Below are 8876 nucleotides of genomic sequence, written 5' to 3' on the forward strand. Positions count from 1 at the left end.
GGGCATGTGACAATCACAGCAGGGCAGCTTTCAGTCGGTTTTATTATTGTTTTAAAAATTAGCTACAGACAGTGCAGGTCCTTATGGCCTGCACCTGGGCTCCGCTGTCCCAGCCTGAAGTCCCCGCCCCGGTCAGCGTGAAGCTGGCTCACGTCACAGCGAGCCTCGGGCTCACGGGAAAGCCCTTCCACCTCAGTGAGGCTGGGCTGTTATTTTGTAGGGTGGTTGGACACAGGGTTTTGTGGAGCTGTTGGTCGTGGGTGGATTTGATGAATTAAGTCCCCAGCTCAGGCCCCGTCATTTGGAAGGAACTCAACAGATGTCAGTTCTCATACCTGCTTCTGTATCTCCCTGGGGCAGTTTCCTCTCCTGGGATATGTGACCCTTTGATCTTTGCCGCATCTCAAATCAGGGAAACCTCAGTCACTGCATTCCTTCCAGCGGCTGTGCTTCTGGCCTCTCTGGAATCTCCTGTCTACATCTGGTCTTGTCTGGTCTCTGCCTCTTTGACAGATGGAATGTTAGCATCTGACACGTGCTGCCTTGTGACCCCAGGAGACTGCACTGTCCTTGGACCACGGGGGCATGTTTTCTCTTCACTGCACCCATGTAGAGACCGAAACCCACAGTTTCCAGTAAGGCCCTCGGGTCAGATGTTGGGGGTCCCATTCCATGCAGACTCTTGGTGCTAACTGTAAGGTAGACCCGTGGTCCCAGGTGGTACTGAGTCGAATGCAGATCCTGGCTTGCCTGGTACAGTCAGCCCTGGTCAGTGCTGTTGTTTCCGCGTGAAGTGCCCCTTTGCTCTCCACGCGTCCTGGTTTGGCTGAGACGTCTCATTGTCTCTTCCCTCTAGGTGACCATCCCCTCTCGTCTTCCCGCTCTCTCAGGGCCTCGTCTGTACTCACCGCCTCTCTCACAGTCTCGCTCCAGAACGCACCAGCTGAACCTCGGGCCGAGCTGCGCGCCGTCCTCTGCCATCCTGGACTCCCTGCTGCCAGAGTTCGCACAGACAAGTCCGAGCGGATGGCTTCAGCGCTGTTACTGTGCTTTTAACCCAAAGCAGGACTTTGAGAGCTCTGAAGCAGGACACCTCGCAGGAGGAGGCGGAGAGCCACGGGTGGCCAAGAACTTTCAAAAGCGTATTTGTTTAGGCTGCAGGGCCGTGACAATAGCTCTCTCTTATAACTAAAACAAGTAAAAATCGGTACATTTGCTGAATAGCAATCTGGCAGTAAGTATCCAAAACCTTAAAAATGCCATTTCCTTTATTCCGGTAATCCCACTTTTAGGACTGTATCCTAAGGATAGACTCTAAAAAGCATTCGAAGTTTTACGCACAAGGGGATTCACAAAAACGTCATTTATGATAACCCCCAAATGGAAACATTCCAAGTATCCAACGTGAATGGAATGGTAATAAAATTATGCTGTAACCATAGGATGAAATAGTATTCAATCTGTAAAATCGTGCTTATGAATGTTTCTTAATGATATGGAGAAGTGTTGCGCTATATTGTAAAATGAAAACATTTATAAAATTGTGTATCTGGTGAGAATTTTTTTTTATTGTGGTAAAGATACATATATCATCTACCTTTGTAACCATTTTTAAGTATACAATCCATGGCATTAAGTACATTCGCAAGGTTGTACAGCTGTCATTATTATCCATTTCCAAAACTTTTTCATCAAGCCCAAACAAAACAGTAAATTTATATCCTGTAAATATATACGAATGGATGGAATTTTTATTCTCTTTTTTATGCTGTTCTGTGTTATCTAACTTTGAATCAACAAGCAAATTTCTTTGTTGATTTAAGACATACTTAAAATACTATCAAATGGGAGAAACACCAGCTTTGTCTTCAAAATAACATTATTAAGTGCTACCTCCAACACTTTGGAATGACTTTGGACACTGGTCTTTGCTACGGTGAAATTTATCAAGAGAGTCAGGAAGTGTCAGTTCAGTTTTCCTTCAGCATCTTTGAATATATGTACATCGTACTTATTTAACTGTGTCTTCCCCTCAAGCCTGAGCTCAGAGATGGAGTCAGAGTTTTAAGAGCTGGCACTGTGTCTCCTTCGTTGCCGAGAGTTCCCAGTGTGCTGTAAGGGGTAAGTTTTCAGTAAATGTTTGTCGAAAGAAAGATGTTAAAAATGTTGTGTCCATTTGTGACACAGAAGGGAAGTTTTTTCCAGACACTTGGACACTGAAAATTTAGGTTCATGTCTTGAATTTCCAGTCGAATTTGCTTGTTGCAAATAATCATAGAGATTTTCATTATCTTGTTTTCTCTTTTCAGGCCACACGGCCGAGGATGTTCTGATGGCTGTCATGCCAGTTGGTACTAAAGAGGCAGCTCCTCTCGCCTCCTCCTCCACCCCTTCTAGAGCACAGGTACCTCCCACAGTCTTGGAATAAATCTAGCCTCAGGCTCCAGCGGTTGGACATGGGGAAGATACCAGACCCAGACCTAGACCCACGGGGCCGAATTCTGCTGGGCCTGAGGCATGGCCTGGATTGTTGACGTGAGGGCTGGCACCCTGGTGCCATAGGCCTGGAGGCTGTGTGCAGGCAGCTGAGGGAACCACACCAGCCATGTGCACAGAGCAGAATGACCCTGTGGCCGAGAGAGCAGGAAAAGGGAATCTGGAGGGGCCAGTGGTGTGGCCACCCCAGGCCTGCGAGGGGCCACTTTCTGCCTTGCCAGGGCTGAGCCACCTCCATCAGGTTTCATGAGATCTCCCCAGCTCTTTAGAATAAATCTCCCTTTGCTTCCTCTAGGTCACTTTCGCTCCTTGAAAGCAGACATGCCCTTGGAATAAAGAGGAACATTTTTCTGGCAGATTTGGTTTATAATAATCTCTTCAACGACTGCATTTCCAAGGCTAAACATACACGCAAAGTGAAAAACAAGAGACTGCCTGTAATTCCTTTGTGTCTCTAGCGTGTCGCCCCGCTAAGCGAGCTTTACCCTGGAACTCGTCCTGGGCAGAACGGATTTGACACCATGGTGCGGCCGGCAAACTCCTCCCCGTAGAATGCGGGACACCGTCCCCAGGTCTAGGTTTTCTGACTACACCTAGACTTGCAGACTGCTCACGTGCTGTGATGGCTCAGGCCTTTCTGATTGGCTTCCTGGGTCCATACTAAATACTCCTTTCCCCAGCTCCTGCCGGTGGTGCTCACTGCCTAGGCCAAGGCCGTCTGATTCTGCAACCCGGTAGTGTTCTATTTTCTCAGAGTCAAGTATAGCAACTGCCACTATGACTTCTGAGCACTTGAAATGTACCTAGAGTGACCGAGAAATCAAATTTGTAATTGCATTTAATTTTAATTCGTTTAAACAGCCATGCCTGGCTGCTGGTTAACCTGTTAGATGTTGCAGCTCTAGGCCAAAGCTATGAAGGATGATATCAGATATACAAATAGTGACACATCCAACAGCATTTGCATTTTGAAGACCACCTGAACTTGCTAGGACCATGGTCCCCTTTCAACTTGGCCCTTCAACAACTGTGCCCTAGGGCCAGGACTCTGACAGCACTAGAGACAGGATATTCCTTGGAAGGTCTGTTAACTCAGCACTTCAGAAGCAAGTGGAAACGGCTCCCCAAGTCACAGGCCACGCCCCCCTCAGCTCTGACCTCCCTTTGGAATAAAGCACCCCTGTGAGCTGTCGTACACCGCCAGAGTCTGAGAGCCACCCCATGACATAATTTTCACTTTAAAACCGCTTTTCCATGCTGCAGGACAAAGGTAATTCTTCCTGCTGGTAAAACCAAACCCCTTATTACACTAAGTGGACTCCCAGCTAAGCATTACTTTTGTGAAGGATACACTTCACAGAAGTGAATAAAGGATCCAGAAGGATGCTGAGCTGCAGATTTAAGCACAGGGGCAGCCTATGTGACACGGTCACACCTCCGTGAAGTCACAAGTGGACAACTCCCAGTGACATCATTGAGTGAGGCTCACAGAGCAGCCTTGTGGCCCAGACTGCGGACCACAGTGGGAGATGGCTCCTGACGGCTTAATTGCACGTGTGCACTGGGGCCTAGAGGGTAAGAATGACCAGGTCTGGCCGCACCCGGCCACAACAGCAGCCGGTGCCCCGCCTCCCTCACCGGGAACAGGCTGGGAGCCCGAAGGCCTGGTTTCTAGCCCTGGCCCTGCCATGTTCTGGTTGTTTTTTCAGCCAAGTCCTTTCCCTGTTCCAAACCTCACTTTCCCTGCCTATAAAATGGGAAGGCGGGATGACCGGCCCAGGGAGCTCGCACAATGCCAACTTTCTCCAGATTTAAAGTGAAGCAAAGGGAGGGAAAAGATTTGCTCCATGAGGTGAGCAGCTGAGTCAGGCAGGGGCCTCTTGTGCAAAGCAGGTTAGCAGATTGCCAGTAATTTTGGCCAGAAAATCTCTTTCTCCTCGGAGAAGAGCCTGGATTTTTGAGGCAGAAAATCTTGGATTCCCAAGATCTGAATCGTTCTCTGTTGAAAAGCTGTGTGACTTCGGGCACATCACAACGTCTCTGGGCCTCAGTTTCTTCCTGTATCAAATGGGAATGACAGTATCTAGCTTCCAAGGCTGTCATTTCTTTGCTTGCTTCATGTCTGCCTTTAACTCACACAAAATAACAATGACAGTATTAGTATTGGTCAGAGTTGATAATCAGATGCTAGGGCCACACCAGGTGTTCACATATTGAAATAATTCTGCAGCCTTGAGCCCTGTGACAGCTGCCCCTGCCCCTCCTTGGGACCCTTCCTCCCTCCCCTCCTCCTTCCATGATGCAGCAAAGAAAGAGCTGCTTCCTGTCCCTCAGGGGGCCCGTGGGACTCTGGTTGGCCAGTGCATATGTGGTACCAGTTGGGTTTTTTTTGTTGTTGTTGTTTCAGTTAACAACTTTAATTTTCAGAGCAGTTTCACGTTTATAGAAGAATCGTGCAGAAGATACATACTTCTCGTATACCCCTCCCCTGCCCACCTCCTTCTCCCTACTATTAACATCTTGCATTAGTGTTGTGCATTTGTTATATTGAAGTGTCAAGGCACCACCGTTAACTCAAGCCCACAATCTCCACCAGGGCTCACTTCTCAAGTAGTAAGTTGTTCACTGTTTTTCACATCACCCTCGGTACTACTAACGGCCAATGTGCCAGACACCCACTCTTCCAGATGCTTCCACACAGCCTCATTTAACCCCCACGTGTTTTAGCTCAGGCAAAAATAGAAAATGAACATTTTGTTTGTTTGACAAGACTGCTGTCCCAGAATGAAGCATCTGAGCTGAACACGAAGATCATCTGGGGAGCTTCTTAAGATATGTCAATGCCCAGGCCCTCACCTAGACGATGAAAGCAGAACCTTTTGGAAGGGAGTGGGGGAGCCCAAGCATGACTCTTGAAGCCCCCCAGGTGACCCTCTTGTGTTGCCAGGGATGAGGACCACAGCTCCCTAGCCTTGCCCTTCACATGGAGGTCATGTATCCAGCAGCAGCTCTAGGGGCTTGGTAGAAATGCAGACTCTCAGGCCCCACCCCAGAGCTAGGGAGCCAGACCTGTGTTTTAACAAGGCCCAGGTGATGTGTGTGCACCCAGACATCAGAGAAGCGAAGATCTGGAGCAGAGATACTGTTGGTCTTCCAGAGGTTAGGGCTCCTGTGCAAAGATGAGGAGTGATACCAAGTGAACTCTTCCTACAATTTCAGGACCTCCCTCTCCCTTACAGCCCACCCACGTGACAGGTAACGGGCCCCACTCTAGGTCTACATGTTTGCACATTAAAAAATTGTCCAGGCTCCACAGGAAAAAAAGTTGTATTTGCTGTGACATCATCTCTGTACGTTACTACGTGCTTACGAGCATGAAATAAAAGAGGGGGGTTTTTTCACTTTTTATATTTCCAAGCTTCAAAAAAAAAATATGAAAACCTTGTCTTTCATTTTATTTGGCTCCTCTTTTTGAGCTCACGGTATGTGGATGGGAGGGGTACAGTTCTGAGGCGGTGGTGGGGCTAAGCATTTGCATGATGGTTTATTTTGTTATAAAGAAAACAGTATCCCACCCTGGAAGAGCCTGCACCCCAAAGCCATTTGGCGGCGCTCTCCACGTTTCCTTAGTCCTCTGACATGTACCTGGCGCTTCTAGTTCACGAGACGCTGCCGTGGGCTCCGTGTTCTTTAACTCTTGGCACAGCTCAGTGAAGCAAGAACTGTGTCAGAGAGAAGGAAACCGAAGCTCGGGGAAATTCCATACTGTCAGTCAGACCAGCAGGACGCAGATCCAGGCTCCAGATTCTAGATGGTGACCAAAAATATACCTCTTTGGACCCACAACTGAAGAGCAAGCATGTAGTTGAGGCGCAGTAAATGTCTTCAGACTGAATGAACAAGTTAAGGGGAGGGAACAAGGCTCTCTGGTTCCCCATGCCCTGAGTTCTGGAAAGTTCTTGTGATGGTATCGGCGGAAAGGACCAGGAACCATTATCTGCCTCCAGTGACCCTCCCCTCAGCTGTCTCCTTCTTCCAACGTATACAGGTCAACTTTCGGATCTGACTCGACGCCACTGTGGTGAGTGGTGAAGGGGCTTCACTGCACTTGCACCCACCCCCCGACCCCACGCCCCTTACCGTGACGGCTGAGAGGGGGCCCAGCAGGCTGAGGGGTCATGGGGTTCAAGACAGTGGCGCCAGGGAAAGTGACAGTTTTCTTCAAAAATTGTGGCAAAATCTACATAACATGAAATTTACCATTTTGAAGCGTATACCCAGTACATTTACAGTATTGTGTGACCAGCACCTCCATCTACTCCCAGAGCTTTTTCATGTCCCCAAAGGAAACATCAGAGCCATCAAACAGCCTGACAGTTTCAATGAGGAGAATTGTCTTCGACAAAAAGGAACAAGGGTGGGGGATCCTGGACTCCTGGCCAAGCACACCCCCTGCTAGTCACAGCCACAGCAGAGATGGGGGTCCTGGGAAGGGGCTGCCTGCATGGGGGTGGGTTTTCATAAAGGGCAGTTCCCTCTGTCACTTCCGTGGCTGCCTCAAATGTCTAACATATGGGATGATGAAATGAATCACGGGCAGGTTTTCATGGCCTGGAATCCTACACAGTGACCGAAATGGTGTTCTCAGAGAGTGCTTCACTGCCAGGGGAAATGTTTATTTACAATGCAGGGTTTAAACACAGGAAGCAGAACACAGATGAATGCAATTTGGCCCAGTTTTTTTGGAAAGGGGGAGGGTAAGTAGGTCACACCAGGAGGAAAAGCATAAAATGTACATCATTTGGCAAGGGCTCTGCACCTGCCGGCCTGGGTTGGCGTCCAGGCTGCACTGTTGCCCAGATGGCCTGACCGATGGGTGCCCTTCATGTAACCTTGGGTGCCGGGGCCTCAGCTCAGCCCGGTGCCTGCCCACAGGAATGTGTGTCTGCCACGCCCTGAGAGCTCCGGAAAGGTTATTTCTCCCAGGTTTGGTAGGATTTCAGATACTTTTCATTTTTCTCTGATTTTGCCAACTTTTCTGTAGTAAGCAAGTTTGGGTTTTTATGATCATACATAATGAATGTGGTTTTTAAAAACGAGAGAGAATAGCATTGCAGTTGGGGATCTGCACTTGTAAGCCAGATCGAGGAGAAACCAACCCCTATGCTCACTCCTTTCATCGGCAAGCCGTGGCGTGGAAGCTGGCTGAGCTTTGGGGTCTCGGGTCATTTTTGTCACCTGGCTTGAATGCAATAGTTCCCATTAGACCCAGGGGCTGCACAGGTGCACATGTACACACACCATCCTAGTTCTTTTACAGTCATGTTCTTTGTTATAGTCCAGAACCTGCTAGAAGGACCTGTTGCAGTGAAGAAATCTACTTCCCTTTAGTGGCAGGATTACATGACAGGCGTGTGGGAGTTCCGTCTAGGCACATGGACTTAGCACACATTTATTGAATTCTGCTACTCTCTAAACAAGAAAGGCTGAGAGCCCAGAGAACAGGGGAGGACAGGGCCCCCAGGGGCTGGATTTGGGTGTGGTTGGCCAAGGCCAGGTCCTTGACTCTGCAGGCCCAGATACTCCCTACTGGTCAGGGCTCAAGGGACTGGCTCAGGCCAACTCAGGCAGGGAAGCCAAGGGGGCAGCAGACCCACTGGGGATCTGAAGACAAAGGTGACCATGGGCATGCTGGGGTGCCAGCTGGTGGCCAGCCCGGCTCTCCTTGGCCGAGGACATCACACTGTCAGAGGCTGCCCGGGGAACCCATGGCAAGGCTGGAGCCAGTATGGTAGCTGTGTGTACCTTTCCTGTGAGGGGCTGGTCATCTGGAGACTTGATGCTTCTGTCACTAGACAGGCCACTCATGGGCAAGGTTGGGTGCACAGAACATGCCCTCCCAGTCCCTGACTTCGTTGTGCCCACGGTCAGTTCGGTGGGGGAAAGAGGGTGCAGGACCTGTCCAATAGGCAGGGGCCCAGGATGCCTGGTCCAAGAGGCCCAGTGGCCCGGCTGGCCTGAGGCTCCAATGCCTCCGCCTAACGTTGCTTCAAGACAGCGTTTGGGGTCCAGTGTTGGGGGTTGTTCTTAGGGTGCTTCTGACAATGCTGGCCCAGAATGGGGACCAGGTGGGTCCCAGGACACCCCTCTGGTGAGAAGGAAGCTTCGCCTCTCTCCTTCCAGGCTCCCCGAACTTGCTGCCATATCCTCCTCCCCCACCCACTGGCCCCTCTACTTCCTCGAGGCACCTCCCGGGCTCAACGCTGCCTGGCCTCGCCGGCTTCCATGGGGTCAGGCTGGCTGGGCTCCCCATGGGGGAAGCACCAGGACCACCCAGCCTGCTTGTGGCTGGAGCTGAGACAGGGCAAGTCCAAGAGGAG

Source organism: Camelus ferus, chromosome 15 (assembly GCF_009834535.1).
Source record: "Camelus ferus isolate YT-003-E chromosome 15, BCGSAC_Cfer_1.0, whole genome shotgun sequence".
In the NCBI taxonomy this organism is placed as follows: Eukaryota; Metazoa; Chordata; class Mammalia; order Artiodactyla; family Camelidae; genus Camelus; species Camelus ferus.